Here is a 14,959-nt window from a genome sequence, read left to right as displayed (position 1 = left end):
CTCTGTAGACCAGGCTGGCCTTGAACTCAGAAATTCAACTGCCTCTGCCTCCCAATTTCTGTTTTGCTTTATTGTATGTGTCCTACCTCCTCCAACCAGAGATAAGTTTCAAGCAATCAGGTATTTTTATTCTTTGTTCACTTAGATCAATGCCTGACACAGTGGGTATTCAGTAAATATCTTCTGCTGAATAAAGACAGTATTCAAAATAGGAACATATTCAAAAGCAAAGATCACAAATGACATCAGTTTTTGAAAACAGAGCAACTTCACAAATACAGCAATAACATAACACTGCACTATGTATTACTACAGTGATTAGCACTTAGTGGGCACTGAGCCAGATACTGCTAAAGGCTCGCATGCACAATGCCACAGTCTTCCTAATACCATGAGTGCTGTAGGTACTATTATTATCATTACAATTTTACAGGAAACACAATGAACTTGAGCAATCAACTCAAAGCTTGCCTCTTAGCTCTTTATATACAATTATTAGCATCCCTCTTACAGAAATCAGAAATGTAGGGTAGATCAGACCCTTTGTCCAAATGTTCTCTTATCAGGTATAGTGGAAATTTTACCACCCGGGGACACACTGATTATGTAAAAAGGATTAGAAATTCAATGGTTTAATGAATCCAGATGTGGAAAAGCCAAGAACAAAAATCAATCTTCTAGTCAACATTTCAAAGTGTAGCAGATAACAACCGGTAACACCCCAGGTCCACAGCCCAAAGAAATAACAGGGTGTGACCTCTGACTAAGACTGACCTCAAAACTTCCGGAGACAGGCTCCCCCAGTTTACTTTTCAGCCCTCCCTCTTCTGTCCTGCTGTCTGTCCCTTCCCTGTACCGTCCACCCCTCCCCCCCAATGAATTTTATAACAAGTTTAAATATGTTTCCTACTCCAAATTTCTCAATCCAGTAAATTAAAATCTTATCTTCCTTAAATAAAAACAACACCACTGTGTAATGATCCGTAGAGAAACGCCCTGCACTCCTGCATCAAACTCACAGCTCAGAGCTACTGACCACACAGAAGGCAATAGGTGACTACGTTCTTATAGAAATCAGGATCCTTCTTGAAAATAACTGAAGTGGAAAGAAAACTAGAGATGACCTAGCTATAATTGTTACCAAAAAGAAAAAGCTTAAAAATTGAAATTTTTAAAAATTAGATAATCATCAAATTGACAATCTAACAAGAGCTCCACGTGCAGATAAATAGCCTGATTTTGCATTTAAATCACAATCTAAAGGAAAGTTGCCTACAAAGGAGAAAATAAAGCATGAAGATTGGAGCATAAAGCATCAACATCATCACTGCTAAGAAATGTTTCCATCTTCTATCCTGCCTGTGAGCTTCTATAAACTTAAATGTATAATTCTGTCAAGTAAAATTTAAGTAAGAGCATAACCAAGTGGTCCTCAAACCAGAAAAACCTTCCAAATACAAAAAAAAAAAAAAAAAAAAAAAAAAAAAAAAAAGAGTCAGAGATGGGTTGGATGTTAAAAGCAGACACTGCTCTTTCGGAAGGGCCCAGTTTGTTCCCAGCACCCACACTGGGTGGCTCACAATCCCCAAAAACTCTAGCTCCAGAGGAGCTGACACCTCTGGCCTTTCCAGGCACCTGCATAAGTGCACACACCTATGCAGACATACAGATCTATACACAGAATTAAAAATAACATAAACCCTCTCTTTAAACCATTAAGAAGCATTTATTCCTGTAGATGCTGTTAAAACCGACTATTCTAGACTTGAAGAAAAAGCTATCTTGTATTTAAGGCACATTACTTACACACACACACACACAATCATTTTATGAAAATAAAATTAGGTATCAACTAACAATGTGTTCACTAAATCAAGGTATTTCCATCTTAGTCTGAATAACTGAGAAAGCTAAATCTTGTATCCAGCTTTACGATTTCCAGTGTTGAAGAGGCAGTGGTGGCAGTAAAGGTATCAGTGAGAACTGAGAACTGAATCACATTCCAGGATCTGTCATGGACAACTTAAATCATCATCACTATCAAAAGAAAGAAAAGAAAAACACTAATTGTTCAAGAATAAAGAGGAAACCTTTCTGTTCCATGCACTACTTGAGGTCTTTGGCAGTTAACTACAAGTCCAGTGATATTTGATTAAATCTTTGTCTATAAATAGTTCTGTCATTTCCCTAGTTTTTAGGACTTTTTAATAAAATGTTAATAAAACATATATTCATTTTTGATGCTTATGAAACAGGACTACAAACTCAAGTGCTCATTTAAATGTTGGATAGAATCAGCCAGGCAGAGATGGCACACACCTGTAATCCTGGCAAAGGCTCGAGGCCAGCCTGTTCTACAGAACTAGTTCTAGGATAGTCAAGACTACGCAGAGAAACCCTGTCTCGGGGGTGGTGGTAAAGGTGAATTGTAGTTAGTGGTCTGAATAGGAATGGTCCCTATAGACTCATGTATTTGATTGTTTGGCTGACAGTAATGAGTGTTACTATTAGGATGTGTGGCCTTGTTGGAGGAAGTGTGTCACTATGTACGTGAGCAGGCTTAAAGGTCTCAAATGCTAAAGCTAGGCCTAGAGTGGGACTCACTTCTGTGGTCTATGGATCCAGATATGGAACTCTCAGCTCCTTCTCCAGCACCATGTCTGCCTGCACACTATGTTTCCCACCATGAGAATAATGGACTAATCCCCTAAAACTGTAAGCCAGCCCCCAATTAAATGTTTTCCTATATAAGAGGTCATGGTGTCTCTTCACAGCAATAGAAACCGTAAGACAGAAATGTTGAGCAAAATAATGGCTGACTCGGGCCTTCTACTTACATTACACATTAAAAGGCATGTCCCTTAATAAATTAACATTGGTGAATTATATATATGAGCTTCGCCCAGCAAACCTTGTGGAGAGCATGCTTTCCCCAGTGAGTGGGTACTGAGGAAGTAGCTTGTTCAAGGTAAGGAAGCTAAGAAATGGATTCTCAATTACCTGAGTATTCTGAGTATTCTGCCCCAAAAATGTGATTGTGTGTTCCTAGGTAAATGAGAGATGAGCTAGCAACTTGTTGCTGGTTCCAGGAATACAACCACTGATTGTAGTTAGTTATAAATTGCTCACTACTTTTGGTAAAGCAAATTCACAGACCTAGAACACCATGCCACGTTCTATCTCTTCTTAAACTCCTAAAAAAACAGACATCCTAAAAGAATCAACCAATTGTAAATAATCATACTGATTGGTGTTACCAGTATTGGCAAGTGGACTCTGGCGGCACAGACCTATACTCCCAGCACTGACAGCACTTGGGAAGCTGAGACAAAGGGCTCTCAAGTTTGAGGCCTATACAAATGACTTAGTGAGTTCCAGGCTAGTCTGGGCTGAGAAAGCCCAAGGTAAACACAGTGTGTTCATAGAGACTTCTCAGAGGGAAGGTAAAGTGTAAGTGTATTAGCCTGATTACACACTAGCTTTTAAGATTTACAAACATCAGAGAAGTCATACAGCACAGAAAAAAGTATTTACCATATTATACCAATACACAGATTCACAAACAGGGAGGGAAAAAGAACTAGCTCTTTCCAAAGCCACCCAGATTTCTAGTAGTTGTTCTGCAGGTGGAAGCAAAGGGCAGAGGCCACAGATTAGCAGCAGACCACACAGGACCTACCTGACTGAAGCACAGCTATGCTTTAGGAGAAAGAACAAATAATAGCTGATGTCTTGAGCATTTCCACCTACACACAAGGAAGATATACAACACAAATAATGCTTCTCATCTTCTCTTTTTTAAGCTTACCCTATTAGAGAAATTGAGTGTACTTAAAAAATGTAAAGGAACATTTTATAAAACTTTTCTTTTAAATTAATCATTCTACTGTCCCAGGGCTCAGTGAGAATTGCAAATGTTTATCAAGGATTTCACAATCTCAAAATGTCTTAGGAATAATTTTAACTATATTTATATGTAAACATGTAATTACTAGAATATGTATAAATGTCATATGCACTTAGGAAACATACTCCATTTGCATACATGAAAGGTATTACAGAAACTATCAGTGAGGTAACATCAGAAAACTGCAAAAAAAAAATCTAATTGTCTGTTTTCAAGCCTACCAGAGAATGATTTTATACTAAATAAGAAGAGTCTCAAAATAGAAATATGTGATGGCAAGAGTTCACTATTTGAAAACAAATGTACTCATCTATTTGCAATGATAATGAACACACACCAAAAAGCTCACCATTCCTGGTCTACTAAGTGTTGCCAAAGTAAAATATTTCTATTTGAAAATCCCTACAGACATGAGAGTGCCAGTGTCATTTAACTTTATCACCCATCTTTTGATAAAATTATTTTTAAAAGCAAAATGTTTAAAGTAAGATTTTTAAAAGATCAAGATAAAACCAGGCATAGTTATAGATCCCTATAATCTCAACACTCCAGAAGATAGGGCAGCAGTATCTCACACTGAAAAGCAGTCTGGGCAGGAAAGACTGTCTCAGAGAATTGCACATGCATACAAATTAAAGAGCCTACACCCCACCCCCAAAAAGAAAAGTATTGTCAGATTATATCATCTTTTATTCAAAGAGCAAAACAGAAACTAAAGTATCTACTAAATACACAGAATAAACAGTTCCATGTGAGTTCTATGTCTACAGACTCAAGCAACCAAATTGAAAAATATCCAGAAAAAAAAGTATAACCTTATAGGTTTGTTGTTGTTGTTGTTATCCCTCCACAATACAGCATAACAACTGCTAATGTGCTACTTTATTGTATTATAACAATTATTAAATACTTTATTGTATTTATTACAAGTAATCTAGAGGTGAATTTTAAAGTACACAGAAAGTGGTATGTAGATATACATGTGTGTATATACATATATATGTTTATATATATGAGCATGTTATATGTAAATACTTTTATTACATTATGTATGGCAGGGATGGCACACTCTACACTGCATATATGAAGGCCAGGGGACAACTTTAGAGTAAATTATCTCCTTCCATCATGTCCATGGTAGGGATGTCTGAGGGATGAAACTCAACTTCTCAGACATGATGTCAAGCTGTCTCACTAATTCCTTTAAATATTTCTTTATTTTACATAAGAGAATTAAACATCCTCAGATTTTGGTATCTGCAGGGGTCCTATACAGAGGGATCACTATAGTAAATACAGTTCTGAAACTAACTAAAAAGGGATCACTATTGTACTGTATTATTAAAATAAAAAAAAATAGCAGTACCATGAAACAAAGTTTGTAAAGCCAGGGTAAATATACTAGCATCTAATACGGGTTTCTGTTGACATATGAAACGAAAGTTTTAACATTAAGCCAACATTAAACATTTCACTAAGTGAATAGCTAGTTCTTTCTAGGTAGTACATTTGTATATATTTAGTCTTAAAGATAGCAATGTTGTTTAAAGTAAACATTCAAGTGGTTTAGATAATTTAAGATTTAACAACAAAATGAAAATTCTGTACTGAATTCTTCACACTGATTTAGTATACGATTATGATTTTAAGAAGTAGAAGCATTAACCTTAACATTGATAGAGTCTGACTTAACATCTTTGTCATTAAAAGCAAAAGCTTTATACTTAGTTTTGAGAACCTTTCAAAAGTAAGCTTATAGCATTGAGAGACGCAGCTCAGAGCGAGAATGCTTGGTTAGCAGGCCTCCTGCGTCTGGGTTCCTAGCCCCAGTGGCAGTGGGGCACAGAATTAACTTCTTCCTTAACAGATCCTTTTAGCCATAACACAAAACAAGTGTGTCCCTACTACATACCCATGTGTTTGCATGAGAACGCCCCCCCTCACATATTTGAATGGTCCCCAGTTGGTGAACTGCTTTGAAAAGGCAAGGTGTGTCACTGGGGTAAGCTTTCAGTTTCAAAAGCCCACACCAGACCCAGTCTCTCCTGCTTGTGGGTCAGATGTGAGCTCTCAGCTACTTCTCCAGTGTTATGTCTGCCTGCTGCCTGGCTCACCCAGAATGGTGACCATGGAGTCACCCTCTGAAACTGTAAGCAAAATTAAGTGCTTTTTTTTTTTTTTTTTCAGTAAGTTGCCTTGGTCACATACTTGTGACAGAAATAGAAAAGTAACTAAGACATCAATTATAGCACCTTCTGGTAAGATGAAGGTCTCTATTTTTCAGATCTATTTACAGAACATCAAGTCTCTGCTTCTTGGTCCGTAATTCTCATCACCATAAAGGCAAATCATCATTACAATGGCAGTCCAGAGGAGCACATCTCATCTAGAAAACAAAAGAAATGGCCAATCTGGCTTTCTAGTGTAACTAGCTTACACTAGTAGATGCTGGTAGATTTAGATGTCCTCTGCCAGGGAGCTATAAACCTCCGCCTACAGGCCAAATCCCATCTACTTCTTGTTTTTATGCATGAGATCAGGAACAGTTATAGCACACTTCCATATTATCTACAGCTGTTTTCACATGGCAGAAACTGCTGAAAGTTGTGACACAGTATGCTGACCCACACAGAAAGGTTGCCAACCCATTCTTTACGTCGTCCCACAAGACTTTTCAAAGAATCATTTTCAAAGTATATCTAAATGAACTGCTGATAACTCACACAGACTCTGGAGTCCTCTAGTACTAAGACACACAAAGGTACAAAACTTCCAGCCTCTCATATAAACAGCACAACTATCAAGGCAAAGAATATTGATGTTACCATTCTCCATCAGAGTCCCACCATATTAGTAAGTCACATTAATCCTAAAAGGTTGCCTTTTAAATACACTTAAGCATGTCTACACCCATGGAAGAAATGGGGGAAGTAGCAAAAGACCCCTATATTGCAGATATTCCAATCCCTATCTACTCACCCTAAAATAATTGTAGACCCACATCCTTGTTTAAAAATATCTATTCCAAGAGATTTCTGCCAACTGGATGCTCTCTTAAGAAGCCAAAGAAAAACACTGAATTCAAACAAAGGATCATAATGATTACATGTTTTTATTCACAATCTTTTATCCTTATCAAAGCCAACACCAAAAGCTAACCATAAAGATGCCTGAATAGTCTTTTTTGTTCGTTTTGTTCTTGTTGTTTTGTTTGTTTTTTTCAAGACAAGGTTTAGCTGTGTTGCCTTGGCTGTCCTGTAACTTACTCTGAAGACTAGGCTGGCCTTGAACTCAGAGCTACAGGGGTCAGCTCTGATTAAAGGCATGTGCCATCATTATCTAGCTTGGGTTTGTTTGTTTGTGTTGTTTAAATATTCCTAAATTGTAGGCTGTTTTTAAGTTTAAGTTTATACAAAAAAGTATACCTAACACTTCTGTACCAACACAGGGATGTCCCCCCTATACACACATTGTAAGGACACAAAGATGCACATTTCTGAAGTAAGAGAAACAGCCTTCCCTTTCATCAATGTTTAGCCCCACTTCATTAGTATTAAGACCAAGCTTAAAATTATAATAATGAGCCAGGCAGTGGTGGCACACACCTTTAATCCCAGCACTCAGGAGGCAGAGGCAGGTGTATTTCTGAGTTCGAGGCCAGTCTGGTCTACAGAGTGAGTTCCAGGACAGCCAGGGCTACACAGAGAAACCCAGTCTCGGGGGGGAAAAAAAATTATAAAATGCAGGGAAACTGTAATGACCTTGCATTTTATTTATAAATTCCCTAACAAGGTCCTATGCTTTCTGAACTTGTCTATGTCAGGATCTGAATGCGCTACTGAAAACCTGTAACTACTTCTAAAACAGAGTCCCATGTCCTGGGACTGAATGGTCGCTATGTTACAGACTGCTCCTCTTTCCAACTCTCATTCCCACTCACCTGCGAAGCCTGTCTTCTGGGGACTGTCTCTCCTTTTGATACCTGTGCTTATACCAACACAAATCTGCTTCAGGCCCCAAAATTTTAAATTCATTTTTCAGCTCTTAATTTCGTATCAGTAATCTCAGAAATCTAAAGGCTTAAAAATGACTCCCAGCTACGTACACTGTTAGCATATTACTCAAACTATTTTGCAGTCTTGAAAGCTGCATGGGGTGGGTCCTGAGGATGTAGCTCAGTTGGTAAAGTTCCTGCCTAGCGTGCACAAACGCCTAGGTTCCATCCCCAGCACTACAAACAGAAATGGCAGCAGCAGCACCAGTACATTTAGCACTCAGGAAGTCCAGGCAAGGCGAGTACAAGGTAAAAGGTACACAGCAAGTCCAAGGTCAGCCTGGCACAAGAGACAGAGACGAAAGAAGAGAAAGAACGTGAAAAAAGTTTTAAAGAGAGAGGGAGGAAAAGAAAAACCATGAGCTAACACATGAACTATACAGATACCTAGCTCTTAACCCCAAGTTCAACATCCAAAGCAAAGCCTGCTACCCTGTTTCTGATTTACTCATAAGAAACTAGCATCATGCTAAAAAACATTCAAAACATTTCCTTTTTCGTGTCTCCTCCTGTGCTGCCCCCTAGATGACCATAATATAAAAAATGTTAGTCTCCTAATGAGACAAAATCCTAAAGCCAGTATAATGTCTGTCCCAAAATATAATTTCTCCCAATCACCTGAAACTACCTTCTTTGGAACACTGTTTTCAAATTCTCTTATACAAGCACAAACTGACCTTAACTCTAGTCAAGAACTTCCCTCCCTCAGTAGGTATTCCTACCAAGCTAACTTCCTAATTAGATCTCATCTTTTACTTATTCTGACACTAAGCCCTTAACATTTTGTTTGTGTATGTTCTTTTCTTCCTGAAAGAGCCTTTCCAAGATTTGGCTCAGACACTCCAATTATTCCTGGGTCATCCAAAATCAGTATTTCCCTAATAAAAATGTGCAACTGCATTCCCTGACACAGAGTGATCTTATGAGTAATAATGGTAATATATGTCCCCTTTCCTACATTTCTAAGAAATGTATTTATTTTTACTGCTGCTACTGCTACTGTACTACCACCACCACATGCCCACACATGCGACACAGGTCAGAGAACAACTCTATATGGTTAGTTTCTCTGTCCACCTGTGGTTCTGGGCATCAGACAGACTCCACATCCTCAGACTTGCAACAAGCAGCTTTACCCACAGAGCCTTCCCACCAGCCCAATCTTTCCTAAAGTTTTGTGCAATTTGTATTTGGTTGTCTCTGTCACCCTCAAAAGACTGAAAATAGCAAATGTCTTGTTATCACTACATTCAGTAAAGTACTTCCATAATTGAAAACCAATTTACACACAAAGCAGGTACTCTGATTAGATGCAGTACAAACTCACAGTACCACTCTCCTTCTCTCCTAGAAGCAAACTATCAAAGTCTAAGTTTCTCAATTATCATCTTTTGCAAAACTGGAATGTATGACTTTATCAGGGTAGCAAAGTAAGGTTAGCAGATCCAAAAACATGTTTTATTCTAAATCTAAAGTTAAATTTACCATTCAATATTTTCATGCTAATTCCCACTTAAGTAAAATTTAAAGTGTCTCATGAAAGCATATGAAGAACAAAGTATCTAACAACAACAACAACAAAAAAGGCTAGGAGATCCAAAAAGAGGGCAAAGTTATCCAAAGAAATGGGGGGTTGGGGGAGGGAGGTACTCAAAAAAGCTGTGACATGGCTGGCAGTCAGGGCACATACCTTTTAATCCCAGTCAGCACTCAGGAGGCAGAGGCAGGTGCATATCTGTGAACACTAGGCCAGCCTGGTATACAGAGATAGTTCCAGGACAGCCAAGGTAACATAAAAAAACAGCCTTGAAGAAAAAAAAAAGTTGGGACAGATGATAGTAGAGATTAAACAAAATCTATAAAAGCAAGGTAAGGTAAATTCACAGTGTTTTAGCATTCCTCAAACAAACTATTCTGAAAGATTGAGAAGGCTGGTCAAAGAGAAATACATTGCTATATAATGCAGAATGATAAACTTGGAGGTTCATTATTTAAAAAGAGGAGGGGAGAACAGGTCCCAAACATTATGAAATGTGAAAAACTTTCAAACAAATTTAATCATGACCCTCAATGGAGAAATTAAGATGGATGGATGGGTAGATAAATGGATACTCCCAAGTTTCCAGTCATTTCTACAGAGCATCTTTATTCTGCCCACATTTAGCTGTCTGGATAGACCAGAATTCTCAGTCTACTACCTATGTTCCTTGTTACACGAAATTGTACAGTACGTTAAGCCTTAGGATGTCTGGCTTAACCTTACATATGTGAAGCATTACTTTTCTATACCTCTAATTTAGCAGAGTGCTAAATGTTTTCCTAAAAGAGTATAAAGTCTCAAGGTCGACAAGTAGAGCCAAATAAGAAAAGCTGCATGCATGCCCTTTCAGTCCCTAGTAGAAACCTAGTAAAAATGTGCTATCACTTAAAACATATTACTCCCTCAGCACACACACACACACACACACACACAGAGAGAGAGAGAGAGAGAGAGAGAGAGAGAGAGATAGAAAGAGCTGCAGCAACTTTTAAATGAAATGGTAATGTATTAAGTGCTCTCCCTGAAATAAGTTTCAGTGAGTTGTGCATCTTAGAAACTCAGATTTTCCTGAGCCAACTGAAACATGCAAGCACCCTACACATCGGACTCTGTAGACCTGGGAAATAAAGCGTTGGGGGCACCAAACTCCCCTATGCACTAAAATGAAATCTGGTCTTTCCATCCAAGGCAACTTCAAAAACAATAGTTAGGAAAGGAAAAAAAAAAATTAAGAGTTGATTCAAGTGATTCCCACGTGGGAATCCATGGGAGTTTCCCTGAAACAAAAACCACTGCCAGAATGAGGTTGCCAGGAAAAGGCATGGGACAGAGCTGGCTATAGGCTTTCTGTTTAGTGTCCAGAAAGGTGCAAGTGTCCACTCTGGAGACACAGCTGCTCTAAGAAAAAACTCCGAGTACTTGCACTACTCCTGCAAACTGACGCTTTCTCCTATTGGTAGAAAGGAAAGGTTTCCACTGCCAACCCTCCCGAGGAACAGCCGAACTCCAGCATCAAAGCACCCACCCGCTCCCACTTGTCACCTTATAATGTTCCCCCTCCCCCGGGTCCACTCACGCTTCAGAGTCGAGCGGTGGCGCTGACAATGTGGCTGGCTCCCTTCCTCCTTTGGGCTGAGGCAGGCAGCTGCGGAAGGCTGGCTAGGCGCGGAACTGAGGAAGAAGCGGTGCTAGCGTCGCTCCACCAAGCAGCTACCCGGGTCTCTTCCGCGCTGCTGGGATAGAGGCGGCGGCGGCAGCCCCGCTCGCTCACCGCTTTTTCTCTTCCTGGGTCCCTGCAGGCTGTGGTGGCTTCAGCCCGTCCTGGGCCACTTGTCCCGGGACAGTCACGATCAGAAAGCTCGAAGATTTTGTTTGGGTAAAGTTTCCTCTGGGCGGAGGCTGCAGCCGGCCCCCCAGGTCCCCCCCGGCCCCGCCGCCCTGGGGGGCTGGGGCGGGGAGGGGGCGCCGAGAACTCCTGGAGTCCCGCCGAGGAGCCCGGGTGCGGCGGCAGGCCCAAGGAGAAGCCCCCCCAGAGGGGGTGGAGGGGAGGGGAGGGGAAGGAGAGGACAGCGGCGCCGGGGCCGCTCACCACGCCGTCGCGACCGTTTCACATCGGGGTCCCCGCCCCCCCGGCCCGGAGGTGTCTCCTGGGCTGGGGGCCCCGGTTCATACACTCCGCTATGGGATGCTACGGCCCCGGGCGGCCGGTGTGGACAGCGGCAAGGCTGGGGACCCGGCGGGCTCGGATCGGCGCCGCCCCCGCTCCCGGCTCCCGCATGTGTCGCGGCGGCCGGGACCCCCTCCCTACACCTCGGGGGGTCCTTCGTCCCACAGTCCGGGACGAGGCAGAAAGCCCAGCCCCTCGCGGGCGTCCTCTCCCGGCTGAGCAGCTACGAGTCCGGACGCGCGGCAGCCGCCTCCCTGCCCCCCGGCCGCGGGCTCCGGTTCGGGCTCCGGCTCCGGCTCTGGCTGGGGCTCCGGCTTCGGCGTGTGCAGCAGCCGCTGCCGGCGGGGAAGGTAAGGGGGGGAGCCGACGGCGGCCGCGGCTCCCGATGGCCCGGGCTGCGGCGAAGGTCTCGGCGGCGGCCAGTGCACGGGTGCCGGGTCTCTCGGATGCTCGCTCGTTCACTCGCTCTCACGCTCTCCCCGGCGGCGGCGGCAGCGCCCGAAGCTCAGCTTCTGTCTCTCTCTCTCTCTCGCTCTGTGCGGGGCTCTCGCCTCACTCCACAGAGGGGCGGGAGGAGAGTGGCGCCCAGCGATGACGTAAGTCGCCTAGCAACCGCTCTCCTCCCCCTCCCTTCCCCTTCCTCTCTGCGCCTTCCTCTCCGGGCCTCTTCTCCCCATCTCCAGCCACCCCGCCCTGGGAGGCTGCGGCGCGTTCTGATGACGCACCAAGGGAAGAGGAAGTCGCGATCTGCGAGCGGGTGGGTGCGCCTCGGGCCGCGGGACTGCTGCTGCTGCTGTTGCTGCTGCTGCTGCTGCTGCTGCTACCGCCGCCGCTGCCGCCGCCGCCTCTACGGCCGCGTCAGAACTGAAGAGAGGAAGGGGAGGAGCCCAGGCGAGCCTAAGCTACCGCCTGATCTTACCCCTGACCCTAGGGCGGCGCGGAGAGGGAGCTCTGTCGCCGTTCCCTTCGGGGCAGGTGCGGACTGCTTCTCTGGGAATGAGGAGGAGGCCCGGGATCGAGCCAGGGCGCGCACCACCCGAAGGTGAGGCTTTTGGCCCGGAGGATCCTCGAACCGAAAGACGGCTGGAAAAGTTAACCTACAGCTAGTGGCTGCACCTGCTCCCGGGAGCGAACGCCCCACCCTTCCCTTGGCGTGGGGTGAAACCTTGCGCCGCATTGTGTGTAGTAGTGCACTACGAAGGTTTGATGAGTGAGTGTGTGAATGAATTAATGCCTCTAGCACAGCAATAGCGGGACTCGGAGGTGATAGTGGAAGCGCACGCGTTTTGTAAGTTGAAGCGTAGAAACTAGAGAGTTGTACTACATCTCCCTCCTCACCCCCACCCGCCCCCTGCCACGAAATAAAAAGGATGCTGTTTCTTCAGAATCGCAACTTCAGGGTTTTGTGGGAAAGGAGGCGAATTGGCAGGACTGGGGAACAGAGGGCTGAAAGAGAATCAACGTCTAGGATATTATTTAGAGGATTTCTATGTTTTCAAGGGGCGAATGTAGTCGAGCCTCCCTTTTGAAAGTAATTCTTGCTTGTCGTTTGGATTTTTTGGAGCTTTTTAAATTTTGTCATCAGAGTGCCCCTTACCATCTTCAAAAGAGTTTGGCGCCTCTCAGGTCTTTTTCTTAAAAGCGCTCTCTCTCTCTCTCTCTCTCTCTCTCTCTCTCTCTCTCTCTCTCTCTCNNGTGTGTGTGTGTGTGTGTGTGTGTGTGTGTGTGTGTTGTGGGGAGTATGTTATTAATAAATCTATTGGGCCGTTTGTCCTACAGATTCTGGGCTAGGAAATAAGTTTAAGGAAAAACTCGTGAAATTTAAGCTGTGGTTCTCTAATAAAAGAATTTTCGAGATAAAAGAACTACAGCACTCAGAAATCTGTTACGAACTTGCCCTCCTTAGTGGTATGACAGTGAGATTAAAGCAGCAGCAAAGATGAAGGGAAACAGTTGTGTGGCTGGACCCCGACCCTCTGGAAGCAACAGCGATGGCTATCATAAGTGCTTCGGGTCTCTCCACACTTCTTGGGAGATTGGACCAAACATGCTCTGCCCGCATTTAAGAAGCAAGCCCAGGTTTATGCCACGGCTGCTACCACCTCGTGCAAAGTAGATCAAGAAAATGTCTATATTGATAAATCAAGGGTTCATTTTTGTTCAAAGGCTACAAAAACAAGAGTGAAGGGGAGAGGAGGATGCCACAAAAGCAAGGAGAGACAAGTTGCACCAGGTCCTTCTGTACTCCACCTGAAATCCCAGGAGTCACATAACTTGCCCTAAGTAACCTGGGTTTGACTGTCTACAGACATGATCCATTCACAGGCTGTACTCAATAAGATTCACAGGGAATCAGATCAATTAATAAACAGTAGGCCAGCATGGCTGCAACCTAATCCTTTTGTTGAACTCTCTTCCTTACAGTAGGAATTAAATAAAATGCAGGTGTATAGGGGTTTGGGAAGCTGAGCACCTCAGAATCCGAGCTGTGCAACCAAGGATGCTTTTGGAGGAGTACACCATGCAGAGTGTCTGTCAGATCATCGCTGAGGGTCAGAGCGGCACTCACAAGAGCCCTGAACAGCCTGCTCAGGGATAAGTAGCTCCACTCAACTTACTGAGTAAGGTCATTCACGTCCCTGCCCTGCCTGGGAACAGGAGCAAACAGCTGTTCTACAACTGGCTGCTGGAGAGGACAGAATTCATACCTCTCCGATTTGTTCTATATCCTTTCAGATCCTTATATTGTCTGTGAATCTAGAGGAGAAATATATCCATTAAATCAGATTTCTGAAAAGTAAGTCAGAAAAACTTATTTCAAGTAACCCGGTTCTTTTCCTGACTCACCAGTTTATCACAAAGATCTGTATACTGTGTTAAAGTGGGACAAAGGGATCTCTGTGTAAGGTTTATAACTTTTCCCTTGAAAGGGAGCTTGACGGGCAGTGTTGGTGCACACCTTTAATCCCAGCACTCGGGAGGCAGAGGCAAGCGGATTTCTGAGTTCGAGTCCAGCCTAGTCTACAGAGTGAGTGCCAGGACAACCAGAGCTACACAGAGAAACCCTGTGTTGAAAAGAAAAAGAAAAAAGAAAGGGAGCTTATATGAGAAACTACTCAATGTTTTATTATCCCACATCAGTGGTTTCTACTGTCAAACTATATAACAGATTAACAGGCAAAATTTCTAAAAGTGTACTATAGCATATCAGTTCATTTTAAGCATTATTGTGGGATATACTTTAAACATGTAAGACAATTGTGTGGTGTGAGTAATTATCAAAGAAACTAC

At 43.0% G+C, this 14,959-nt stretch overlaps 1 protein-coding gene across 6 annotated transcripts in view; it reads right to left on the bottom strand.

Annotated features, from left to right (window-relative positions):
* Window positions 1–12,246, bottom strand: part of Fbxw7 (F-box and WD repeat domain containing 7) — a 161,448-nt gene extending 149,202 nt beyond the window's left edge. For all 6 annotated transcript variants that reach the window (XM_029475514.1, XM_021158294.2, XM_029475520.1 and 3 more), the window contains exon 1: window positions 11,078–12,246. The gene's annotated coding sequence lies outside the window, so the exon portion shown is untranslated. The remainder of the gene's footprint in view (window positions 1–11,077) is intronic.
* Window positions 12,247–14,959: the final 2,713 nt, after the last annotated feature.

The sequence above is a fragment of the Mus caroli genome, chromosome 3 (genome assembly GCF_900094665.2).
Source record: "Mus caroli chromosome 3, CAROLI_EIJ_v1.1, whole genome shotgun sequence".
Lineage (NCBI taxonomy): Eukaryota > Metazoa > Chordata > Mammalia > Rodentia > Muridae > Mus > Mus caroli.
The sequence above is the reverse complement of the archived record's forward strand: the minus strand, read 5'-3'. Positions and strand labels throughout refer to the sequence as shown.